General features: G+C 45.5%; 1 long non-coding RNA gene across 3 annotated transcripts; it reads right to left on the bottom strand.

Annotated features, from left to right (window-relative positions):
* Positions 1–24,059, bottom strand: LOC102554786 (uncharacterized). 3 transcript variants are annotated; one of them, XR_015672513.1, is made up of 5 exons: positions 23,230–23,489; positions 8,251–8,460; positions 7,799–8,161; positions 1,957–2,931; positions 1–1,470 (listed from the first exon to the last, which is right to left on the bottom strand). It is a non-coding gene; the product is annotated as an uncharacterized LOC102554786 (long non-coding RNA). The 3 variants fall into 3 exon arrangements; XR_015672509.1 differs by lacking the exons at positions 1–1,470; positions 1,957–2,931 and having other exon boundaries at positions 7,757–8,161; positions 23,230–24,059; XR_015672510.1 differs by lacking the exons at positions 1–1,470; positions 1,957–2,931; positions 23,230–23,489 and adding an exon at positions 23,739–24,059 and having other exon boundaries at positions 7,757–8,161.
* Between the last annotated feature and the right edge of the window lie 1,519 nt (positions 24,060–25,578).

Below are 25,578 nucleotides of genomic sequence, written 5' to 3'. Positions count from 1 at the left end.
GTCAAGAAGAAAGGGCTCTTTCTTTTGCCTTGTTTCCAGTTTACTTTGTTCTTGTGTTCCTACATTCAAGTTGCATTCCTATCCAGAACAGAGAAGAAAAAAATAAGTTGTACCTGAAAATAGTTCATTGGCCCTGAGAACACAACAATGTCCCACAGCGGTGTCTGTTATTCATCGAAATGTGGGTCACCATCCCAACTCACCAGCTGGGGTGGGGAGGGCCTTTCAGACTTGCTAATTAAACGGATGAGTATGTTTGATGGTAATCGGCTCCCCTTATCATCCTGCCATTCCACACCACTATTTATCATCGTGACACCACTACCTTGGCTCAAGATGGGACTTGTGATGGCGTCACCTGCACTTGCTTTGCTGTGTATGTTCAGCGGTTCCTCCCTCCCTGAGAGCTCCAGAGGGAGTCTCCCCCAAGAAAGATTTACTTTTATCCCCCCCTCCTCGTGTGTGTGGTGTGTGTGTGTGTGTGTGTGTGTGTGTGTGTGTGTGTGTGTGTTGGAGGCTAGGGAGAGAGTGTGTCTCACATATGTGCGGGCACCTGCAGAGGCAAGAGTTGGAGCCTCTGGAGGTGCAGTCACAGATGGTTGTGAGCTATCTGATGTGAGTGCTGGGATCTGAACCCTTGGAACAGCAGTCTTACCCAGTCAGCCACCTCACTGGCCCCATAGGACTACTTCCTTGTGTCAGGCTACCTGGTGCTCTTGCTCTGTGTTCATTCTCACATCATCTTTGCAGCAGCCCGAGGAAAATGTCATTGGTGTCTGCAGAGCCCACAGCTGAGGCCGATCCCAGGGAAAATAGCATGTTCGTTTTCCCATGCCATCAGAGGCACTTGGGCCTTTGGTAGTCTCGTTAAGGGCAACTGCAGAACAAAGCTACTGGGAAGCATTTGTTTTGGAGGCAGAATGTGTCTGTGAGGGGAATTAGGGGAAGAAGGAGAGAAGCTTAACTTTCTAATCAAGAAGAGTGTGGAGTCTGGATTGAACCAAACCGTAAATAACCACAGCAAGTCTCCAAATGCCCCCAAGAAGAGATAAAGGAGAACTGGACAGTCGATCGGAGAATGTCATCCTGCTCCCGTTTTCATAGGTGGTGTAAGCCAGGCTACAGGCTTGTCAGTCCCAGCCGCCTTTGAGCCTAGTGAGGTCAGGATGGTTTATCTCGACCTCCACCATGATGCCTTGTGATGATGGCAGGTGGGTCTAAGAGCACTGCAGGTGCAGGTGCGGATCTTTCACAGAGAAACCCACACACTCTAACGCGCCCAAGGGAATGGCCTTCTTCCATCTGTTTCGGCCCCTGCCTCATCTCCCCTAATGCCCCTGTTAGCACAGGCTTGCTCCTGGACTCCTTTAATCTCTGAAGATGATGGGCACATGAAAATATGGCTCCAGGATTTTGCTGTAGTTGCTGAGGATGAATGTTCTAGTCTTGATCTCCTCCTCTGCCTGTGACCTATTGGGCAGGATCATAAAACGTTCTTTAGTCAGCATTTCAAAGAAACGATTACAGGTTAGACATTGACTCAAAAGGTCCAGTCCTTCCTGGAGCAAAGAACACTTGAGTTATAATGTCAGGTTAAGTAACCTATTTGTCAAGATTGAACGTAAATATGGAAAAGTACACCTGCTCTTGACACCAAGCGGGAAAGAAGGTGTGTGTGTGTGTGTGTGTGTGTGTGTGCACATGCACAGGTATGTCCAACCATTTGATTTCGAGTTGAAGACTCTCTATCTGTAACAAGGAGACTGAGAGACTGAGACCAGGGCTTTGATCCCATATCCTGTGCTCTGCTACTTAAAATCTTGATTTTTTTTTCTAGGTCAGAACTTACAGCTGACCCGTGCCAACTGTATTGAATCCTACGTCCAAGTTTATTTTATAGTTTTAATTGCTGTACTGACAGTTAATGATTATAATTAGTAGTTCCTCTGAACATACCTTCCAAAGTGACTTGTTGGAAGCATCCAGTTGCAAACCGGTGTGAGTATTGTACAACCAGCTCAGCCTCCTCCTTTCTTTTCACTGTAATTAACTCTGACGTCCCCATTTGCTTGTGGGTCTGGTTGCTTGATTTCAGGGTTGGCACGTGCAGTCCTGATGGTTATGCACTCTTAGCATGGTCCACCATGACTGACGGTCAGCGGTGTCCCTTATCCTGTGAGGCCCGTAGCAGTCAGCGTCTTGGCAGAACACTCAAGTGGGTAGGCTGGCAGGACCCACCACACGTGCAGGATAAAGGGCTATGAGGCTCTGCAATGCTCACCCAACATTGCTTTCCATTGTAAGCAGTGAGGCGCTGTTCTAAAAAGGGCTTCTGGGAAGAAACAACTCGAGAGGTGCAAGCCAGAGAGTGAGGAAGCCGAGGAAGCAGTTGTCCGGGGGCCTTTCCCTGCTTAAGATCTCTGCAGGCAAGCACATGGATTCTCCCTTCAATTGCGAGTTCCTGACCTCGAGATTTTTCTGTTTTCTTGCCGACAGTAGACACGTACTGGTGTAGTTTCCTCAGCACGGAGTATTCCCACCTTCCTGATGGAGCTGCTGACACCAGCGGGATGCCCTTCGCCTGGACAGTTCATAAGCAAGTCACTGTTTTATCAGCGATGCCAAGCTCTGTCCTGGCTGCCCATGTTTAGTCATTAGCGACACCTCAGTGTTTGATAGCTCACGTAAACCCCGGCAAACAGATCCTCCAAGTGTCCTCACTTTCCCCTTGATAAAACTATGGCTCGCCAAGACGAATACCACATGTTCAGGCTCAGGTGCACGAGTGGATAAAGTTGTGGCTCCTACTGCAGCCTGGCCCCACAGCGCACGCGCTTGAAGCTACCCCAGCATGCCAGCATCTAGGCCTAAGCTCCCATAAAGAATCAGGACAGGAGAAGGTTCGGCAGGGCACCCGAGTCTCCACAGAGCCTAGAGGGGTGAGCACAGAAACATTGCTTTAGTGGAGTGTCACACCCAGGACACGTTGAACAAAAGTGTTGCTGAGGCCTAGGAAAACCTCTCGGCTCCGTGGGGGAAGTTTTCCTTCCAAAGTCATCAGGAGATTAAAGGGTTTCTATACTAAAGGGATGACTCAGATTTTGAAAACTGGCAGATGTGCCTTTGTCCCACAAACAACAACAAAAGACCAAACCAAAGGTGGAATGGCTTCAAGGAAGCCTGCAGAGCCCATTTCCTCATGGCCCATGGGAGGCCCGGGAAAAAAAATTAAATTCCCCTCTTCGTTTTATTCTATTTTTCTATTCTCTCCAAAGGTGGATTCAGCTTTGGTTGCTTTGTTAATCCCAAGGGCATTAATTAATGTTGACATAGTGTTCAATTAACACTGAGGGCGGGTGGGGAGGAATCCTCTGGTAAGTCGATCTGCCCTTTCCCACACCTGCTCAACTGCTCCAGCCACTTCAGTAAACAGAACCAGCTAAAGTGGCAAACACACCCCCCTCTCCAGGTCAGCCCAACCCTCAAGCTCATTTCCCGCATGCTCATCTGAGTGACACGTGATGTTCTGACTGGGATGGGTAAGCCAGCGACAAGAGTTGGTTTTATTACACAGAGCCTAAAACTTCACGGGTGTCTTCAGGCGTTGAAAGAAATGAAAGTCTGCCATGGGTGTCACAATTACAAAGCTGTTTCAGAGTCAGTCCAGGCAGATTCTAAACAAACGCCCTCAGAGAGAGGCAGCAGGATGGCGGAGGTGCCATGGCTTAGGAGGTCCACCCCAGACCAATGAAGGAAACTTGAGTCAGACTGGCCTCCCAGGCAACCCTGAGTTCCAGGTTGCAAATCCCCACGAGGCAGAGGCTTGGGAAGATCTCAGCATGACTACAGTAGTCTGTGCTTTCTTGAAATGCATGAGTTCTGTACAAGATGTCACTTGATACCCCACATCCTGGAGGTGAGAGGGGACACCCAGCCGACTGACTTCTCACTCATGCTTTGGAAATACATACGCTTTCTCTGCGTATGAAAAAGAATTCAACTTTTCAAAAACGAACTGGAATTCCAGGAAGCAAAATTTCTACACCAAAAATGGCTAGTTTGGGATGTGAGTCATTCCATCTTGCAAAACAGAGTGTATCTGTACCTTATGCTCCTGCAGTCGCACCCGGGGAATGCAATTTTCTACAGAAAAAATGAATACCATGAATGGAATGACTATAATCCTTAATCACCCACTGAATCCGATAAAAGGGTTGGCAACGAGTTTTTCAAGTGTGTATTTTAAGGTTATTAATAGGCCAGAAACAAATTATAGTCCTGGGTTAAATTACACAGGTACTTTTTAATCAAGCATTAATCTAACAGGGGGAAATCAGACTTCTCTGTGAAGAAGATATCCTGCTCTCTGCTCCCTGCCTTGTTCCAGATGGGGAGAGACGAAAAGTCAGGTCTCTGTGGCTGAGAAGAGAAGCAGGAGGAAGCTCTTCAGGGTCCTGCAGAAGCTAGAAGTCTGTCATGCACTACCTGTCTGTTTGGAAGTCTGAAATCACTTTAATATGGAAAGGTTTCCCTGTGGTTAGCAATGGACACTCAGAAATGGTGGCTGGAGATGGCTCAGCCCAGTTTCCCAAGACCTTGGCCAGTGTCATCATTGTTTTGTTGGGGGGCCAGGGGCATCACCCTCCCACCTCACAGTAACCTTTAGGAAAACTCAGGTCTCTGGTAGCAATCTCTGGATTGGAAGACCCCTAGATGAGCCCCTTCTGCCTTGTTGGGGGAAGGGAGACCATTTTTAAAGAACGTGCTCTGTTTTACAGCTCTAGCACCAGACACCTGGTTGGCACATCACAGATGTTTGCTGAATTGAGTGGAATAAAATAGAATCTAGAAGAAAACGTAATTGGGTTTGTGGGATCATCTCTGTGATGAGCAGATCTCTGTGATCAAAGCAGCTGAGTCCTTGTCACATAAATGTGTGCATCAGAACCAAGAGTGACAACAGAGGAGGTGTACAGTCCTGCTCCTCTTCAGCCAAACCCTGTCCTCACAACACCTTTCCATCAGCTCCAGTCGGCTTGGGCATCACTCATGAGATGCTAGGATATTCCCATTACTGGGCTCATTTCTCTATGGTTCTCAGGGTATTGTGAGGGATCCATGAATCTCTGTGGAATGGATGAATAACTTATAGTTATTTACCTCAGGGACATCCAGACCTCATGAACTGCAGCCTGAGCAGCCTTGGACATGGACTCATGGAGGCACGGATGTTAGGATGTTAAGATGTTAGGATGCTCAGCCTTCCGGCCCTCAGCCCTCCCTGGATGGGACTGGATGTTCAGACTTGGTTGATCCTCTTCTGACAGCTGTCAACCTCCTCCTTTGTCTACTACCTTCATCACAATGCATTATGGGTATGAGAACTTGGATCCACGCTGCTTCTAAACCTATTTTCAGATCAAAAGTGCATTCACTGTTCTTTACTATCTCTTTGGAATCATACGTCCTGAATTTTGTTCTGTTCTTCTACCTCTTTCTCATTTTTCTAAAGAAAAAAAACCTTTAAATATTTGGCACTAAATGTGTTAGGGCACTTCGCACTACTCTAACAAGTACCTGAGATAATTCAACTTAAGAAGAAGAAAGTTTTGTTTTTTTGGCTCATGGTTTCAGAGGTATCAATCTATGGTTGCTTGATTCTGTTGCTGCAGCGAGACAGACACATGACAGAGGGGGTCCTGTTGTAAGGGACCCCTGCTATGGGTTTTGAGTGACTTCTCCTAGGCTGCTGATAGTCCTCGGTACAGAGCTTACAGCTGTGAGGCGCCCTGGGCCTGACTGCCAATGGGTTTCCTCCTAGAGTATCAGCAGGGCTCTCTGTTAAAGGAGTTACCTCCTAGGATAGCCCAGGGCATGAAGATGATAGCCCAGACCCTTCAGACCTAGGATGGGGCTATGGAGACTTACCCTCTGCCATCCCCACAGTACAAAAGAAGAACTCGTGGCTAAGATGTAAGATGGTCTTTCAAGACCACAAAGGTGACTCTCATTTATTTCCAGACATACTCAGAAATAACCCTGAACTTAAGATCCTTTAAGAAGCCCAATAGACTTGTTTATACAGAGTCAGATTCCTTAAGTGAATTTCCTGAGTTTATTCATCAAGCCTGTTTGTGCTTAGCAAAGAGTGCTTAGTTCTTACAAATAGGATACAGAAAAAAAAAAAGGTCAAGATTGGAAATGTTTGACTTTCTTAACACAGAGGACTTGGTGAATACTGAATGATGCTGACGGAAATATATAACCTATAATAATGGCTTTTTCCCATTATAAACTGTAAGCTTGACCAAACTTGACATCAAGGTTTTGCTCTAACACAAGCCCTGTTGGAAGGACCTGATTTAAGATAAGAACTGTGGAAAAGTCAATGGCGACTTGAATTGAAATTTTACAAAGTCTAACATCCAGGTACATCCCTGGGAAATGGGAACAAGGATCCTGCATCCCAGGCCAGGCTCCAAGGGTGGATTTGCATAGATCTAAAGGGCTTGGGGGTGTGGGGAGCAGCAAAGAGCAGCAGGGAGAAAGCCTCAGCTTTCATCAAACAAAGAGGCTTCTGCTCTTTGGTGACTGGGGGCGTTGGTTAGCAGCTGCAGTTCTCTCCCTCCTCTGCCCGTTGGGAACAGATTGCAGAGGCTGGAGGGCCTTGAAGCAGGGTCACTGTTAAATTATCAGATTGCAACCTAGGAATAGCCAGACACAATGCACCTATGGCCCTAGTAGGTGAGCAGACTGCGTGCAGGGCTATTCATTCTGAGATGCCTCCTGATGAGAACAGTGAGGGCTTAGGACCTGTCACTTAGAACAGATATCCTAAGTCTGCTGATCATTTCTGCTTTCCTCCCTGGAGTAGAGGGTTTTCATATTAGCCCCTAAACGTGTCACCTGCTTACTCCTGGGGTCTGTGTTCAAGGTGGACACAAGCCAGCAGCTCTCAAAGACACATTTACTTCCTTCACCTACATTTGACATTCTCTTCTTGTTCTGTTTTGATTTTGAAAAATGCTTTCCTTTTTTGAGGTAAGGATTCATATAGCCCAGGCTGGCTTCTAACTCACCTTGTAACTAAGGCTGGCCTTCAAGTCCTGATCCTCCTGCCTCAACCTCTCAGGTGCTGGATTCCAATTAAGCTTCATTGCACCAAGCTTTGCTTACTTTTAAAACTTTAAGTAAAACCTTTCCCCAACATAATATTTCCTCAAAAGGAAGGAAGGAAGGAAAATGGAAGACAGACAGACAGAAAGAAGGATGGAAGACAGACAGACAGGAAGGAAAGGAAGGAAGAAACAAAGAAAGAAAGAAAAAAATGTTGATGATGGTCTCCTTCCTCCCTACCTCCCACACTAAGTTCCTTCAGCACAGATATCCCTATATATTTATCACTGGTGTGTTCTACACAGTTATAATAGGATTTTACATATGGCAGATGATCAATATATATGTATTGAATCTATAAGTACAGAGTTGACGATCCTGGTTTTGTATTTTAGACCTTAAAAATTATGTAAGAGAACTACAGGTTTTAAAGTTCCAAGAGCAGACTCTGGATAATCGTTCAGCCCAGCCACCCTGCCCCCTTTACACCTGCAGGCCTCACAGTTGTCAAAGCACAAGATTATATGCAGCCAGCTAGACCCGCAGACTTCAAGTTGGCTACCTTTGCTAGACTGGAACGAAGCTGGCCTACTGCTGTAGATCACATCGAAAGGCAGCGGAATTCAATGAGACAGAGGAGTTTTGGTAACAGAGGCACAATGGCTGAGTTTAATGCATTTGCCTTGCAAGTTGTGTAGACTAGAAAACACAGTTCGACACTTCACTCCATTATGCAAATGATCTCCGCGCCTGATTGCTGTCTCAAGCAATAACATCCGTCAGTTAGTGTTTCCAGAATGGAAGATATAACTTTTAGACGGATAACCAAACCAAGCTCATGGTGTGACCCCTGCCTTTGAAAAGCTGCCCAGAGGGCAACAATGTCAGCTTAGTGGTGCTGGAATCAGAAGCAAGGAACGCGTTCCTAGGATTCAGATAGCGTCTGACAGCTGGATGTGTTCTTTCCAGGGGCATCTCTTGCTCTCCATCCTCAGGAGGCTTCGCCGGTCAGCTTCCTCCAGGCTACCAACTCTAGTCTCTTAGGCTGGGGAAAAGGAACCAAAGTTATTTCTAAAATTTCCTCTTATGTAAGCATATAGGATAAATGCATTACTCTCTGAGACATGCTATTACCTCAATTGAGTCTTACTGTGGCCTGAGAATCATTGTCTCATTGAGTCCTAGATTAGACACACGTGCACCAGCAGGTAATTCTTGAATGTTCATTCAAGTTAAGGAGTGGGGATGGCTCCTCTCGGAACTGTGGATGATTGACTCAGTAGAGTAGATCTTCACAGGGTATCTATCCTTTTTCCAACATCAGCCACCTCGTCACATAAGATCCTTCAAGGAAAAAAGAATGAAGTGACTTTCTGACCCCCAATTCTGCCCCTGGCCATTTATTGCTGCCTATAATTGATAGGTTGCCTTTTGAGTCTGACCCAAGGCAATTGAGAAGTGAAGAAGTCACCATAGGCTACAGAGAGATGTGGCCCAAGGTCAGCTTTCACTTCATCTCTGTGACAGGTCCTTACTCTATTCCCAATGCCAAGGCCTCTCTGTGTAAAGTTATTGCCTTTTAAAACTCTTGGCTCTTTGTGCAGTTGGCCTACCCTGATATTACACTGTTCCTTGATTTGTGTCCCAACCCGGGATTTATCTGTGGATTAGCTCTACCATTGGAAGATGAATTGACAGGAGGCCAGATAGAAAAGCCGGTCTTTCTGGGAGTCAGCACTCCCTTATCAACGCCCAAGGAACGAAACTAGAAGGTCTGCATATATCTGTGAGGTAGCCTATAAAGACCACAGTGTGACTTCATGAAGCAGAGGGTCCCAGCATAGAGGCTCCTCAAATGACAGAACCCACCCTCTCCATCTCTAGAACGGTGAAGTCACTGAAACACAGCATCACTCACATGTTCAAGGCATTGAATAGAGGCTTTTAAAAAAATCTTTATTCATTTTTATTTTAAGTGCATTGATAGTTTGCCTGCATATATGTCTGTGACAGTGCCAGACCCTTGGCATTAGAGCTACAGAGAATTGTGAGCTGACATGTGGGTGCTGAGATTCGAACCTAGGTCTTCTGGAGGAGCAGCCAGTGCTCTTAAATGGCTGCGTCATCTCTCCAGCCCCACTAACAACATTTTACATGGCTTTGCTCTCTAACCCTGAAATCCTGCAAGAGCATAGTTTTCTTTGTATAACTCAGTGTGTGCTCAGAAGTATAATGTCATCTGTGACTTAAAATTTCTTGTTAGTTGCATTTCAGAAAGGTAAAAAGAAAAAATTGAAATGAATTTTGAGTATACACTTGACTTAGTCCAGTGTTTCTCAAACATCATCCTTTCAATATGGGATTGATCTAAAATTGTTAATGAGATATTTGGCATTGGTATTTTGCTTTTTGTAGTAAGTCTTCGAATTCAGTACACGATTTATATCGATACAATACGTTCCAGTTTAAGGCAGCTGCGTACCACAGCCTCAGCCGCCATGTGCTGCCATTATGAGACTTCATATCCTACAATCTTCTCAACAAGATGAAATTCTATAGTTCTGAGTGATGGCTAAAGGAACTCACACTCCTGTCCTGTGACTGTATGGTGTCTTCTTTTCCAGTACCTTAGTGGTGTTTGCACATCCCCCTCCCTCACTCAGGGGAGAGTCCTTTACTTTCGTTCTTTAGATCACTGGGATTCACAGTGATTTTCCAGTCCAGACTGAGTGCACACATCCTTAAGGAACCCGTAAGTAGCTATCTATTCTCAGTGGGGCCTACTAAATTCAGGGACAGCGTGCTTCTGCCTTATTTTCCTCCTGCTTCTGAGATCTGGGATAATCACTTCAGACTAAAACTGGCTAGGTGTCACCACCATGGGATTGTGAATTATCTCATGAACCTAACTCCATGACGGCCTTCCATAGGACCTATAGCTCAAAGCTGTGAATTTGCTGTTCAGAGATGGACTGAAGCCTGTGGAGATGAGACTGACTCATTACTAGGCTCTACTTGGATGTCTGGAGGGTGATGAATAGACATTGTGCTCTAACTAGATAAAGTACATGGTTCCTGGGACCAGGGGCCAGCGACCCATGGCTGTGGGTTTGGACTTACGTGAATGCACAGGCGTCTGTCTGTACTCAGAACTGATCAGATGAATTGCAGTCATTAGGAAAAAACAAAAAATAAATTGTCACAAACTAACCTTGAATGACAAGGACCATGGATATGAGGGACAGGGTTATTGCTTCAGTAAATATTCTTTTGTATAGAATTTACTTTTATTTTATGTACATTGGTGATTTGACCACATGGATGTATATGTGTGAGGGGTTTGGATCCCCTAGAAGAGTTATGAGCTGCCATGTGAGTGCTGGGAATTGAACCCAGGTCCTTTGAAAGATCATTCAATGCTCTTAACCTCTGAGGCATCTCTCCAGTCCCATATTAAATGTTCTCATTTTACAATGACATTATCTATCATAGATGTAGTGAATCTGACTAGGTACATAAAGCTGAGACATATTTTTAAGAAGATTGAAAAATATAACACATCGCAAGCTTCGTCTTAAAAACAGGCAAATTACTTAAAATTTATTAAAGGCCATTTATTAACTTTTATTTTGCTATAGAAAAATGCCATGAGCAGAGGCAACTTATAGAAGAAAGCTCATTTTGGTTTGTGGCCACAGAGGAGTCTATAATAGGCATGTCCGCACACAGCCGGAGTAGAAAGAGGAGAGACACATCAAAACCACGGAGAAGCAAAGGGAAGCAGTTGAGGCAATAAACTCGCAAAGAGCATCCCATTGATGCACTTCCTCCAACGAGACTCCGCCTCCTAAAGTTCCATAACCTCCCCACACATCTCCAAACTCAGAGTCCTCACTCTGGCATGCTGGGAAGCAGCATTAGATGCAGTTTCCAGACTAGGAATCTTGGCATTAGAGTTCCAGTTCCCTCTCTACTACCAAACAGCTGTGTGACCTTGGGAAAGTCAGCATAGTGACTTCCTCAGATTTTGCGTTATTAGGTACATTGGCCCAATTCTCTTTCACTGCCTTCTACCTACAGGCCCTGGCTTTGTCATGAATCTCTGTTTCGAGAAACAGCTTTGCTTCATTCTGTGTCACACGTCTAAAAGCCCCCGAGCAAATGCACTGGCACAGCTTCCAATAGTTCTCATCGCTACCCAGATATTTTCCTGAGTTTCTGTCGCTGCTTAGGTGGAACTGGTGTTAACATTGGTGGTTAGTTTAGTCCAAGAAGGATGGCAACATGCAGTGTGTGTGTGTGTGTGTGTGTGTGTGTGTGTGTGAGAGAGAGAGAGAGAGAGAGAGAGAGAGAGAGAGAGAGAGAGGCCTAGGGGTGGGGCAGAGCTGGGAGCTCTTTCCTGTATATTTATTTACTCAACCAACGTTTGCTGCTCCAACACTGCTTGCTCCAAGCATCGTGCAAAGTGGTGTCTAGAGTTCACATCAAGGGCTTCTTTGACCACAGGATTTGGACTGAGCATAAAAGATGGATTTGTAGCAAAAAAGGAAGCCTGTGTTCAAGTCATGAATGTGTTACTCCTCTGTGACCACAGGCAAGACACTTGTCTTCTCAGGGTTTCTGTTCCTCCACTTCAAAAAGAGACTACGGATCACGTGCCCCTGTGGCTAATGCTACCTATTGGTTCTATTTTTCTACATTATTGCTTCACAGGGAGTGAGGAACGGAAAACTGAGCTGGATTTTATCACACGGCTTTAATATAAAGATGGTGCATGTATCATATGAGTCTGAGGCAGGGAAAAATTAAATCTACAGGTGACTCAGAAAACTTGGAAATGAGCTTTCAAAGGAGCCATGTCATGGCCTATGGCACTATTATGGAAGAACGCCACTTCCCCTCTCGCTATTCAGAGCATAAGAAAGAGCTCATTAGAGCATCGAAGGAAATGAAAGGCCTATTGTGAGTCTGCGAAGAGGTTTATCCGGATGTCTGTAGTTAACCCCGACATTCACAGCCATTATTTACCCAGTGAAAACACACGGCATTCACACTGATGTGTCTTATTAACGTTCCTATTTCTAGAGTAGAGAGACCTACTCAAGTGATGTCACAGTTCTTGATCTCCAAATGAAATCTTCGTGCTGCCTGGTTTAAAAGAGAGCCAAAAACCAACCCAAATGTGATACCGGTTGTTTTCCCTCGAGAGCTACACTTCATTACTTTAAACAAATCCAATCCAAGGTATCCAGCCTTTGGAGTTAGCAAAGTCTTTGGTTCTCTAGACCCCTATGGTGTTCCTGTGTTCAATTGGTATCTGTCCCTGGTAGCTCATATAAGGAAGCTGGTGCATTGCTGTGGTGAAGCCTTGGGCTCCTGGCCAGTGCTGGATTTCAAATTCTGGTCCTGTTATTCACAGCCCTGTCACTTTGCCACGTCTAACTTGCCACGTGCTAACGTCTTTAAATTTGTAAAAGATGACACCACTGTGTACGTACCTCATAAAGTCATTGTGAAAACCTCATTCTTCAAATAATTCAAGTGTACAGTAATTAGCCAAGTCAAAACTATAGGAAATGTTAGCTTGAACTGTTGGTAGTTAACTAGAAAGAGTATTTCACTTCTGCTCATTCCCTGAAATCCAAACAGTAGCGCTACAATTCCTGTCAGTGCTCTTTAAGCCTGAAAATTAGCTGCAAAGGATGCTTCTGGGCCACCGCATGAATAATCGTTCAACCTGAGATGATGTCCATCAGTTTCCCAGTGTCCTCTTGGCAACATCTCATAGACTGCCATTTCATACTCTTGCGATGTGCTTATGTTGCCGGGAAGAAACAGGGAAAAGAAATACTCAGCCAAAGAGACAAGAGGAATTTCAAAAATTAAATTCCCAGCCTTGACTTTAGAAATATGTTTGTTTTTATAGACAGTAGCATAGTCCTTTATGAAATGTCTAAACGTCTTTGAGAGTACCCATGTGTGTACACATATAAATTCTTCAAAGCCTTGCTGAAAAGATAAACATAAACATCCTCAATATAGACATTTTTTCAAAGTCTTTTCAAACCAGTGAATACAAATACTCCTCTATCTTCTATCTTCCCATCAAACGGGACATCTCTCTCTCACTCTCTAAGATGATAGTGGTACTTGATTTCATGTACTGGTTCTCTGTCTCTCTGCCTGTCTCTCTGTTTATCTCCCTCTCTCTCTCCCTCTCCCTCCCTCCCTCTCTCTCTCCCCCTCCCTCCCTCCCTCTCTCTCTCTCTCTCCCACGTGTGTACACACACACACACACACACACACACACACACACACACACACACACACACACGTATGGCGAGTGAGTGCTCTACCACTGAGCTGTATTCCCAGCCTCCTTTTGCTTTTTGCCCTGAGACGTCTCCCTGAAGTCACTTGGGCTGGCTTTGGACTTCCTGTGTAGCTTAAGCAGCCCTTGAATTTGCAACCCTACCATGGCAGTCTCTCCACATCTGGGATTACAGACCAATACCACCAGACTTGGCTTAAAGATACTACAAATCACTAGACCCTGATAAACACGGCAAGGGCTAAGTTAGCTTTGCCTCAAACTATTGGGAGCTTATTAATATCTTAGAATCTCAAGGGCATTTTAAGCAGAATAATTATTGTGTTCTTGGAAAAGTGAATAAAAATGAGCTAATCGGCAAAGGAAGGTTGGGTCTAAATTATGTCTAAGACAGGGAGATAAATCTGCTGGGATTAAAAATTCCTGGGATCTAATCTTAAGAATTTTAATTCTAATTCTTAAGAATTTTGGAGATAAGTGGTAGCCAGGCATCCAAGTTTGTGAGAAGTTAGACTGTGGGCATAGTCACCTGGGGCTGAGTGGGGGGCTTAGCCACTTCAAAGTATTTACAGGGCTTTCCTGGTGTTTACACACAGTGTCCTGTAGATAGTCCTTCCGGAGACCTCCATAGATATGGGTTCTTCCTAACTCCTTAAGACCTGAGACCTCTCCTGTCTGTTGCAACTCTGCTCACACACGATCACCTTTCTTGGGTGGGGGCAGGGAGCAAGGCAGACCAAAAGAGGTATCGCCTTCATTCTCTTCTTCCCTCTCAGTGTTGCAAGTCCCATGGGCAGCTTTCTTTGAGCTTCCAAATTCAGACAGTAAATTTGGCTTCACGACATGTAAGCCAAAATGTGCATCAGTATAGAATATTTTAGAGGCAGACTCGCCACAGTGGAATGCATCATGGCAATTAGAATGAACAGCAGCCCGTTAGCAGGACAGTAGGTGACTCGAATAAACATACAGCTGAGTACAAGAAGCCAGGCAGAGGCAGACGCTGTATGACTTCTGTTACATAGACTCAAGAGAAAGGAAAAGAAGGTGAACTCCCATCTGGGGTTCTTCTGGGGTGCTGGATACACAGCTGTGGCTTTTTTCTTTAAAAAACAATTAACCAATTCATTTGCACATCATATGTGTAGTTTCTATATATTCCATTCATCCAAATCTTTGAAACGGTTGTGGAAAGCCAGTGGCCCAGCACACTGGCCCCAGTCCCTTCAGACTGTTGCTTGATACTTCTTTATCGCTCAGCCTTTCTGCACGTGGTGATTGATGTCAGGAGAAAACTCTTCAAGACCTGTCAAAACATTCCATGAGACCATCCCTGATTCTCATAATCAAGAGTTTGTGATTTCTGAGGACTAGTGACTTCCAGATGTCTCTACTATCAATTTTGCACACTGATAACAGCTTGTTGTTATGAACTTCTCAAGAAATGGGCTGTTCTTGCCGGAATCATGTGAGCCAGCAACTAGACCAAGCCCTTTGTGTCAGTGATCAGAAAGAACTTTTTTTTTTTTAATGGCAAGCCCTCAGAGGTGATTATGGGCTGGCATGAGCATTGTGGATGTTGTTTAGTTCATATGAGATTTCTCATAGTTGCCTGATGTTTCAGGGGAGGGAGTGATCAGCTAGGGGGATGACTCAGCAAAGCTACAGGAAGACCTTCTCAGCCCCGCCATGCCAACCTTCTCAGCCCCGCCATGCCGGCAGCTCTTGAACGGTGCTCTTTATTTGTGATCAGATTATCTGGCATCTGAATTCTTCTAGAGATTACTAAGAAAGAAGATAAATCAGTGAGCACCTTGGCTCATCTTCAGATTTCTTCAAGAAAACAACAAAACTCAGTTTAAAGCAGCTTTGTGTTGGTGGACCTGTCCCAAGATCATCAGAAGGAATCTTAAGATAGTTTTAACTCTTGAGTCTTTAAATGTATGAGTATGTGGGACCGAGGAGACGCTCTGTCAGTAACACGACAAACACAAAGATTCGAGGTGGATTCCCAGGTCTCGAGTATACAGCCAGGTCCTGTGCTGTGTGCTCGCCATTCTAGAAATGTGAGGCAGACACGCAGAGCCCTGGAAGCTTATTGGTCAGCTAAGGTAACTTCTTAGACAAACCATGGAAGCTCACTGCCCCAATAACATAGCATGTGTGTGAGAGACTCTGTCTCAAACAAAACATGGAAGGCACCTGAAGAACCATCCATGAGGTTGACCTCTAACTCCCGTCTACACATGCATGTTTGCACACATCTGTACATGCATCCCTGTACACTTCTGAGCACACATCTGCACATGTGCCCCATGCACACTTCTGAGCACACATGCAATGTCAGTATATATTTTTTCTTAAAGATATGGTTAGAGAAAAGGCAAACGCAGTTTTTATTGCTACTATTGAACATTACTAGAACATAGTGAGGAGATGTTCAAATGGCTTCAAATAATTCTCTCTCAAAACTCCTTCAAGTGAGAAACTGTATATTGCCAAGAATGACAAGTTTCATCATAAATCCTTAAATAGATGACTCTGGAGTAAATCTATTATAAAATGTTTCATTTAATTACGGGTTAGCAGCCAAATGAAATAATCCATCCTTCTATATTTTAATGAAACCATTTTAGTTTTGAGTTCAATTTCATTTTATGTAATGTGATAACAGTATAAAATGGAAAGAGAAGAGTATAGCTGTGCTGTGTTTGATCTTTCAGAAGAACTAAGTCCCCGTGGATTTCTCTTGTGCACTAGGCACACCTTCTATTTTCTCTTGACCTCAGTTTCCACAAACAACATCACTAATTTCAGCTCTGGCTTTAGAAAGTCATAGCTTTCTCTGAAGTTATGTTGTAACCATTATTTTGAAAGCTGGTTTTAAAAGTTGTTCTTAGTTATTTCAAATGGCAATAAAGGAGATGGGAAGATTGTAAAAGCCAGAAGTCTGGGAGAACTAGATGGGTACAGTGTCTTCTAGACATGACAGGAATCTACTCGGGAACTCTCAACAGTGTGGCTGCCAGCACAAAAGCTTCACAAGATCAAGCCACCATTCCAGTATTAGAGGGATGGGCCCCACACTTAACTGATGGTTTCTTAGGGAGGGAGAGTCGGTCTTCTTTAGGAGTGCTGGTCTTGGTGACCCCACTCCTGTGGATAGCCCACATCCAAAAGCATATGGAAAGCACAAATTGGAGTCGATAGGTTCATTATTAAATTAAGAGAGAGAGAGAGAGAGAGAGAGAGAGAGAGAGAAGACAAAAATGGGACAATGGGAAGGTGAGACTGGATCTAAGAGGAAGAAGGAAGGGGGTATAAAAATCATAAAAAACATATTTATGAAATTCTCAAAGAATTGATAAAATATTAAAAAGAAAGAAAAAATATCCCCCTTACTCTATCCTCCTCTCCTCTCCAAGTACTGTGCCCCAGGGGCAGTCCATTTGGACACCTAGCTGTCTTTGTGGTTGGTATTTCTGTGCTTCTTGTATGTGTGCATATTTTACATTTCTAAAAATGCATACATTAAAAGACAAAAATAATAGCAAAGTAATTAAAGTGAAAGAATTTGTAGATGAAGAGTCCTTACATTTTTTTAAAGTTGATGTTCAAAGTAGTTGAACTTTTGGTTAAACAGCCTTCTGCACGAAAGCCCCACTCCCCTCTCCAAAGCTGACTTGAGCCAACGCCTGGGCCAGTCAGCCACTATGACTTCAGGAACTTCCAGCAATAATTGTCTTAACAGTTGCCTCTCTCTCTCTCTCCCTCTCCCTCCTCTCCTCTCCTCTCCTCTCCTCTCCTCTCCTCTTTCTTCCACTCTCTCCCTTTTCCCCTCTCTTCTCTCATACACACCCTCCAGGAAGTTCAAAACGTCTGTGCCAGAGTACAATTTACAAGAATGTAACAATTATAAGGAGGCTGAGAATTAAAGTCCCCAAGTGTGGATTTCTAAGAACTGTCCACCAACCTCCCTCCCTTCAGAAGCAGACACCATGTCTGATGAAGGCGCCTGATCTGAGTGATGAGAAGGATTTGAGAGTCCGGGAGAGCCTCAAGCCACTGTTCAGATGGTCAAGAGCTCTCTGTGCCAGCAGTGTGGTGGGAGACAGTGGAAGCTGGGAGACACTTGGACTCTTGGCTCTGAGGGAACAGCCTCTTATCATTAACTTTGAGTAATTTTCTTCTGGAGTTTTCTTATATTCAAAATAAACATCAAGGTTCTTTCCCGTACAACTGGGATGGCTGGGTCAAAGCTGAGACAGTTTGAGGGGCCCATTTATTTTTCCCAAGCAGCGCTTCATGTTTTGTCCTTGACAAAATTCTGCAGCTCACTGAACACTGAAAGCACTTCACAGGTTGTCTATGTTTATTTGTTTTTGGAACATGAAAAGATTTCGTGTGAAGTAACATCTAGTATGCTCGTCCATTTGATCACATTGCCAAGACTGTTTTGCTTAACCACAGTCAAAGCTTCACATACATTAAACATATCCTCAAATGCTTCTGCCAAAAGGACCACCCCGAACCATATCCAGTTCACAGGATCCGTTCTCCATGCCTCCAACTACAAGAAGTGACCTGGAGTGCCCTGCTGATCTAGGATGTTGTAAGAGATGGCTCAGTGGTTAAGAACGCTCTCTGCTCTTCCAGAGGATAGGAGTTCAGTTCCCAACCATCATGGCATTTAACGACTCTCTGCAACTCCAATTCCAGAGGGTCTGATACCCTCTTCTGCCCCCCAAAGCACTTTATGCACACGGTACACAGACATGCAAGCAAGCAAAACACCCATGCATGTAAGATAAAAATACAAGACGTGTAGAAGAAGGGGGGTGGAGAGGAGGAGGAGGAGGAAGAGGAGAAGGAAGAGGAGGAAGAAGAAGAAGAGGAAGAAAAGCAACTTTTTTGGATTCTGTTCTGACTGCCAGGACAAATAAAACACCATAGACTTAAATTTTTGCACAGCTGCCTACTAGGTATTAGAACTAAGAAAAGCCTGCCAGTGAGATGACACCGTGTACAAAGGTTCTCGTCACCAAGCCTGATGACCTGAGTTCAATCTTGAGGACCCAGACAATAGGAGAGAAGTGATTCCTGCGAGACGTCCTCTGACTTCCACACATTCTTCAGTGGTGCGGACATCCCTCTAATAAATATAATTTAAAACATGAAAAGAAAAATGTCTCAGCAAATAACCCTAAATATTCAAGGCAGTTCCAGCCACAGGGCGTCAGTCATGGACGGATGTAAGTCTGTGCCTGTATGGAAGTTGACAGGAGTGTCTGTGCTCATGGTGGGCAGCAAGCCCAGGGCCAGCACCACTGACCCAGACATCTCTCCGGGGCGTTTCCTCTACCTTCCATGAACAACCGAATGCCTTATGGTTCATTTAGGGTGTTTTTCTGTATAGAATTCACTGGAAGTTGATTCCCTCCTTTGTTTTATTTTTAAAAGAATACTCTTACGGTAAACTCGTGAGTCAATTTTAAGACAAGCAGGCAGATCTGACTGGCTGTTTCATTCCACCTTGAAAAGTATTTGGAGCTGCTCGCTGAGGGAATTGTATTTTCTTAAAATGTCACGGCTCATTCCTTTCACTCTTTTTATGGAAATACCGACTGTGAAGGCCCTGTGGTGATGTCCTTTCAACCTGCAAAGGCTGCTGGGATCTAGACAGTGGGATGCTTTAGGAGATGCTTCAGGGCTACCGCACAGGTCACTATGGATACCATCATAATCAGAGATGCTACGGTTCATCTTTCACGGCCAGAGCCGAGAGGCTCAGGAGCCTAGTTCCTGTGGCTGTGGCCTGCTACTTAAGAAGAATAAATATCACATGCTCTCCCTGCCGAGCATGAAACAGAAGCCCATTTGTATGGCTCCTTTTCGGTCATCCTGTTTTTGGACCGGAATAATCTGCCTCATGAAAAGAGTGAGCAGGAGCCTAGAAATGCAGTTCCCATCCCCCACCCCAACCTCACATCTCACTGTTCTCCTTTCATGCTATAGAGGCCCAGCAGAGGCCTGTCCCCAGTTTACCTCTGAATAGTCCCCCTGTTTGAGTAAGGCATCCACAATATCCTAGGAACAAGAGTTCTGATTGGCAGGATGGCATTCCTCCCTAATGAGAAGGGGAGCAAATTGTTCCCACCGACGAATTAATACTGGTTACTAAGCAACCATTTCTTACAGCAGTCCTGCTCTAGCAAGATGATAAAGAAGGAGGCCACTAATTTCCCAGAATTTGTTCATTACCAGCTCACGGCTCTGTCTGAGCGGACTGTCAACATATAAAAGTGCCCCCAAATATACCATAGTGGTAATGGTGCATCTCAAGACAGAAGAGGAAAAAGCAATGGCTTTAGAGCAGGCTGAGTTCACTTTCTGTAGCTCTAGTAAGTTGTTCAAGGGGGCAAATGTGTACCCATCCTGTACAGCACGGTTTTGTCCCGTTAACGTTGCGTGACAATCCTGGGACAGTAGGTTAGTATAGTTTACAGATTATCTGACACAAAACTCAGAGAGGTGAAGTCGTGACTGGATCAAAATCAGACAGAAAATAAGTAGCTAAGTCAAGCCTAGGGTCCTGGCACGGCATGGTGTAAATCATTCAACCTCCCTCCCCACTGTGGAAGCTGACAGATTTCTGTCCTGTAAAAGGAAGTGAGCTGGCTAGCTACATAGGCAACAGTGTCGATTAATAACTAAATATTTGCTAATTTAAAAGTCCAACTGAATTGCTCAGGTAATCACAATTTGATTTCTTCCTGGACAGAGTAGCTTTATAAGAATGCTATGCTCTTGCAGCCTGCCTGGCCCTACACAGAAAGGATGGAGAGAGAATGAAGTCATATCTTCCTAGGAGTGTACGGAGAAGACTACATTCTTGTGACTCCTCTAACACCCTCGACCCGGGTCTACCAGACAATGGTCCATAGGCACCATATGTACCCCCTTTGTTGCCTAGAAACCACCGCCCATCCTCAAAGATGCTTCTCAGCCCTGTTTCTTCCCAGCTGACCTCTGCTCCCCTCTCAGAGCCCTCCTCGTGGCACAGAGCACACCACTCAGATCTTCCTTTATTCGTAGAAGCTCGGTGGGGAGGGTCATTAGGCAGAAACTTCCTAAGGTGTCAGGAGGTAGTTCCCTGGGTCCAGCCATCTCAGGAGCGAGGTTGTCCTTGCTGACAGGATCAAAGCTGAGTCCATGTTCCCAGACCCTGGAACCCAACTCCTGTCCTGCTTCTTCAGACGTTTCATGTTTGTTAACCAGGATAGGGTGTAAAGAAGGAAGATACTGTTTCTCCGTTATCTAACTAAGGCATGCACCTCGGTAGCACATGCCTTTCTTTTTTTTGGGGGGGGTTCTTTTTTTTTTTCGGAGCTGGGGACCGAACCCAGGGCCTTGCGCTTCCTAGGCAAGCGCTCTACCACTGAGCTAAATCCCCAACCTTTTTTTTTTTTAAATATTTTATTTATTTATTATATATTATGATTACACTGTCACTATCTTCAGACACACCAGAAGAGGGCATCAGACTCATTTCAGATGGTTGTGAGCCACCCTGTGGTTGCTGGGATTTGAACTCAGGACCTTGGGAAGAGCAGTCGGTGCTCTTACCACTAAGCCATCTCTCCAGCGCATGCACCTCGGAAATGCGCTGCCTGTCTAGACTTAATTGGCTATGTGCTGTCTGCCCACTCCTTTGTGCTTTATAACTGTAGACTCCAGGTCAGAGTCCAGGAGGGAACCTGGCTGCAAAAGTTGACTCAAGGACCCTGAAACCAGGTCACTCAGCTAAGGCCCGCTTACCAGCGTTAACTTCCTTGTTTAACCCCTTATGTCAAAATATGATTGGTCAATGCAACAGCTAAGATCCCCCTTGCTTTGTGCTCCCATCCTATAAAAATGTTGTATAATCTTCCATCGGGGATGCAGTTCAGATCCCAAACTGGCTGCCTCCCTGAGTGCTCAGAAAATAAAGCTTTCATTTTTAAGTTTCCATATCTGAAGCGAGTTTTCTCGACTTCCACCCCGAACCCAACAAAGAATTGCACCAGCTTCCAAAGTCATCTCCAATGAATCCCCACACAAGAGTAGATCCACAGAGGGAAAAGCCTGTCTTAACCCAGCTTGGGTCAACTTTCCAGAGTCAGAGCTTCCTTTTGGGATTCCTGAGGCCACCATTGGGCCTGTTTTTACAAGTTAGCATCTCTGCTTGTCCTGCTTCCTCCCACCTTCCACAGAAGGTGATCTCAAGGACAGCCTGGATGCGCACCAACTCTTCCTCGGAGTCTGCTACGGAAGAAGCCCACAGCGCTGCATCGCCCCCTCCCCCACCTTCTTTGCACCCGCCTTGCCTCTTAGAATGCAGGCTCTATCAGGGGAGAGGTATCTTATCTGTTTGGCAACTGAGCTTGACGGGACCTAAGCCAATCACCATCTTATCTCTAAGCTTGAAGCCTCAGCATCTTTCAGCCATTACCACAGTGGTGCACGCGCTGGTTTTCCAGGGGAGTATGCCTTCCTATTATCCCTCTCTAGCAACCTCCATCACTCAACCAAGAATTACACGGACTCCCTCATCGTCCCTGAAAATCTGCTCTGCGTGACCAAATTCAAGCTTCGTGGCTGGTCCTAGGGAACCATACGGAGCAACTTAGAACCTGTGCCAGCAGCAATGGCCGTGTATGGGCAGAGGAAATGACCCCAGAATATGAGGACCCTGAATGCGGAAGCTCCTTCCAAATACGGATCGCTTTTCTGTTAGCTTATTTCTGTTTTAATTAGGTTTTAACCTAATTTTAAAAACACTGTTACAGGCGTGATCAATGGGTCACCTGCACACCTCGCCAGGGGAGCCCCATAGGACAACCTGCCAGCAGCCATCCTGCTTTCCTAGATGTCATTGAGACCTTGGGCAGAGAGATGCCAAGATGAGGGACTTGGGAGACCCAGAATTCATTCCCAGCCGTGACTTAGGAGGTACAGGGTTCTTTTCTCCGAGGAAGGATAAAGCTGCACTTAGAGGAAGAAGGAATGTGGGATTCCTTGGCACCTGAGGGGCTCACGTCATATGCTTTGACGATATTATGTCACAGGGTTGTTTGTTTGTTTGTTTGTTTGTTTTTGTATTTTTGTCTGAGTTATGCTTTTGATCCAGCCTGGGTCCACTGAGAAGTGTGGACGAGAAGCTCCACGGTAGCCTTCTTCATGGATTGGAACCCTTAATCCAAAGAAACACCAAGGGCAAGGGTCCCCAGTACAGAGCCTCCTCTTTTGACTCGTCATATCAAACTCAGTTTGGTCCCTGATGGTGTGACACTGGAGATCTTCCTGTTTGGTGTGGCCAGCTGTGTTTATATGGCTACCAGCGTCTAAACAGTCACCGGTGAGCACGGCCCAACTGTTCAAGTAAACAGAATACATGCACGTTTGGAGCGTCTTAGTCTCCCTCTCTCTTCTGCTTACAAGTTCTGACCCTCCCTGCTGGTGGGTAAGACCTCCAGCAGTCATGCAGCCTCAGGCTTTGCTCACTCTTAGGTAACAGACAGTCCTGGAGTCTTTGTAAACAATAAAAGCAGACTTCACTCGGCAATCGGAGTGTCCAGTCCGAGAGGGCAATCAAACTTCCAAACCTGGAAGGACACAGGATGCTTTCTATTCCAGCTGGAAGCTAACCCTGGGCGGTGGTCAGGTTGGACACTTCCCAGTCCTTCTGGTTATGACCCAGGAAGAAGGAAAAGGGGAAAGGAAGAAAAGTCTCATTGTCATACCTTAGTGCCGCCTAAAGCTGGCTCCTGGTATCTTGGGATTCTGGATAATATCCTCAGTGACGGTTTTTGGGTACGAGTTAGGGCGACTCTGTTTGGAGGCTTGTCCATCATTTCTTCTTTGGCCACCAGGTATGTGTACCCCACTTCTTGTTGCTGGGATTTCTTACGCACTCCCAAGTGACCTTTAGGACACAGCCCAGGATAATCCAACACATGTCTGTCCCTACAGTCTATTGACACAACACTCCCTAACTCTCATCCCCAACAAACATGAAGTGCCAGGCAACCCAGCCACACAGTGACAAGCTTCCAAAACAAATGATTGGCCAAGATCTCCCTCTGTGTACTCTGAAGGAGAGTAACAAGAAAATGGCCACAGGACACCCCAGGAAAAGACAACAAAAATCATGGAAGAGAAGGGAGGGCATAAGGAAGAGTCATTGGGTTAGCCTCGGGTCCGCAAATGCAGGTCTCATAGACAGTGCCCTTTGGAGGGTAAGGATACTCACACCGTGAGGAGTCGCTGAATGCACTATCCATCAAGGCTGCCCTACAGCAGCTCCCCTTCCCCATCTCTAGGCTCTCCTGAGTGTCGAGCAAGCTCAGAAGTCTTGAGATGTGGTCGCCAAAGTTTCCTGGAAATTCCACTCCTGAAAAGAGTCGCAAACAGATTGTGTCTGGCCGTCTGGTCAAAGCGGCAGTGCAATGCCTGCTACAGTTTACGAATGTTGTTTATGGCTCCGGCTGCTGGTGTGTGCATCCCAATAACTCTTAGTTACTTAGGACAAAACCACACAGCCTGCCCTGTGTTTCCCTGGACAAGAAAAATCACAGAAAGAGGACAGACTCCCAGAGCCAGCCCCGAGGGAGAAGCATTTTCCCAATGCTATTTACATAATTTGAGGACCAGAGAAGAGGAAGCTCATGACCTCTCTTCTGAGTTCTCTCTTCTGAGGGAGGAGGAGGTAAAGGCCCAGAAAAGAGTTCTTATGCTGCTTTAAAGGTCAGCAGAGATGAAAGTAGGAGGAACAGCAGAGAAAATTTCCTATCCCCCATCCCCTATTTCCAGCGTACGGGTACATGTGCTCACACACAAGCATGTGGAGGCCAAGAGACAACCTCAGTGTTTTTCTTCAGCCACTGTCGATATTTTATATTTTAACATGGGGGTCTCTCACCGGCCTGAAACTCACCAGATCGACTGCGCTGGGTGGGCAGTTGAGCCCCAGAGATCACAACCTCAGCTCTGAGTGCTTGGCACCGAGTCTAGTTTGGCTTTCTGGTTGGTTTATTTTTGTTGTCTTTAGTCTGAGCTCTGAGGATTAAAAGCTGGTCGTTATGCTTGAGATGCAAGTATTTACCAACTGAGCTATCTTCTCAGCCTTTAAAAATGGTTTTTGTTTGTTTGTTTGTTTGCTTGCTTTTCAAAAGTTTATTTGGTGCACACACATGTAAACACACGGTGAGAGGACACGTGGTGGTCTGAGGACCACTTCCTACAGTCTGTTCTTGCACTCTGCCCTGTTCAGGGAGAGTTTGCCTGTCTTCTGTCTCTTGCATACTCCAGGACAAGCAGCTCTGAGCCTCCCCTCTCCATCCCTCAGCTCTCGTAGGGATGGCTGAGATCCCAGACGGGCATGCTTTACATGTGGGCTCTGGGGATGGAGCTCAAACCATCAGTCTTATGTAGAAAACCATCTTACCCACTGAGCCGTCTTTCCCACTGAGTCATCCTTCCAGCCTGTTTTGTTTTCTGAGATAGTTTCACTTTGGCTGGTCTCAAGCTCATGAAATTCTCCTGCCTCAGAATTCCAAGTCTGTGGGATTACACAGGTGTGAGCTAGGGGCATTTTTTGCTTCTCTTGCCCCTTTCTTTGTTCAGTACCAGGGATCCATCCCTCCCCATCTTGCATATGTTAGGGGAAAGCTTGACTCGTCACCTCTTGCAGAGAAATGCTTCTGTGTCCCCAGCTTTCTGCTCCATCATCAGGTGGCCAACGGCATGGACCCTGGAGTAAGGCAGACCTGGACTTGGATCTCAGCACTCTGACTGAGGAGCTCTATCACCTTGGGTAAGCATTTCATTTCCTTGAACCCCAGGCTCTCTTCAGCACTGCCACAAGGTCATGACGTTAAGCTGTATTCCAGTACAGTGAGATGAGGCCACAGACATCAAGAGACTGCAGTGACTGGCATGTGGCAAACTCTCCATAAGTAACAGAACTTTTCATTTCAACCCTGCCAGACATTTGCCTTCCAGTCAACTCGTAGAAGAAAGTAGAATCTAGAACACACACACTAGAGGACCCAAGTTCAAGTTCCAGCCAAACTTTCTGAGCCGAGAGGGAT

Source organism: Rattus norvegicus, chromosome 2 (genome assembly GCF_021556685.1).
Source record: "Rattus norvegicus strain SHRSP/BbbUtx chromosome 2, alternate assembly SHRSP_T2T, whole genome shotgun sequence".
Taxonomy (NCBI): Eukaryota; Metazoa; Chordata; class Mammalia; order Rodentia; family Muridae; genus Rattus; species Rattus norvegicus.
This window is presented reverse-complemented; position numbering and strand designations above follow the sequence as displayed.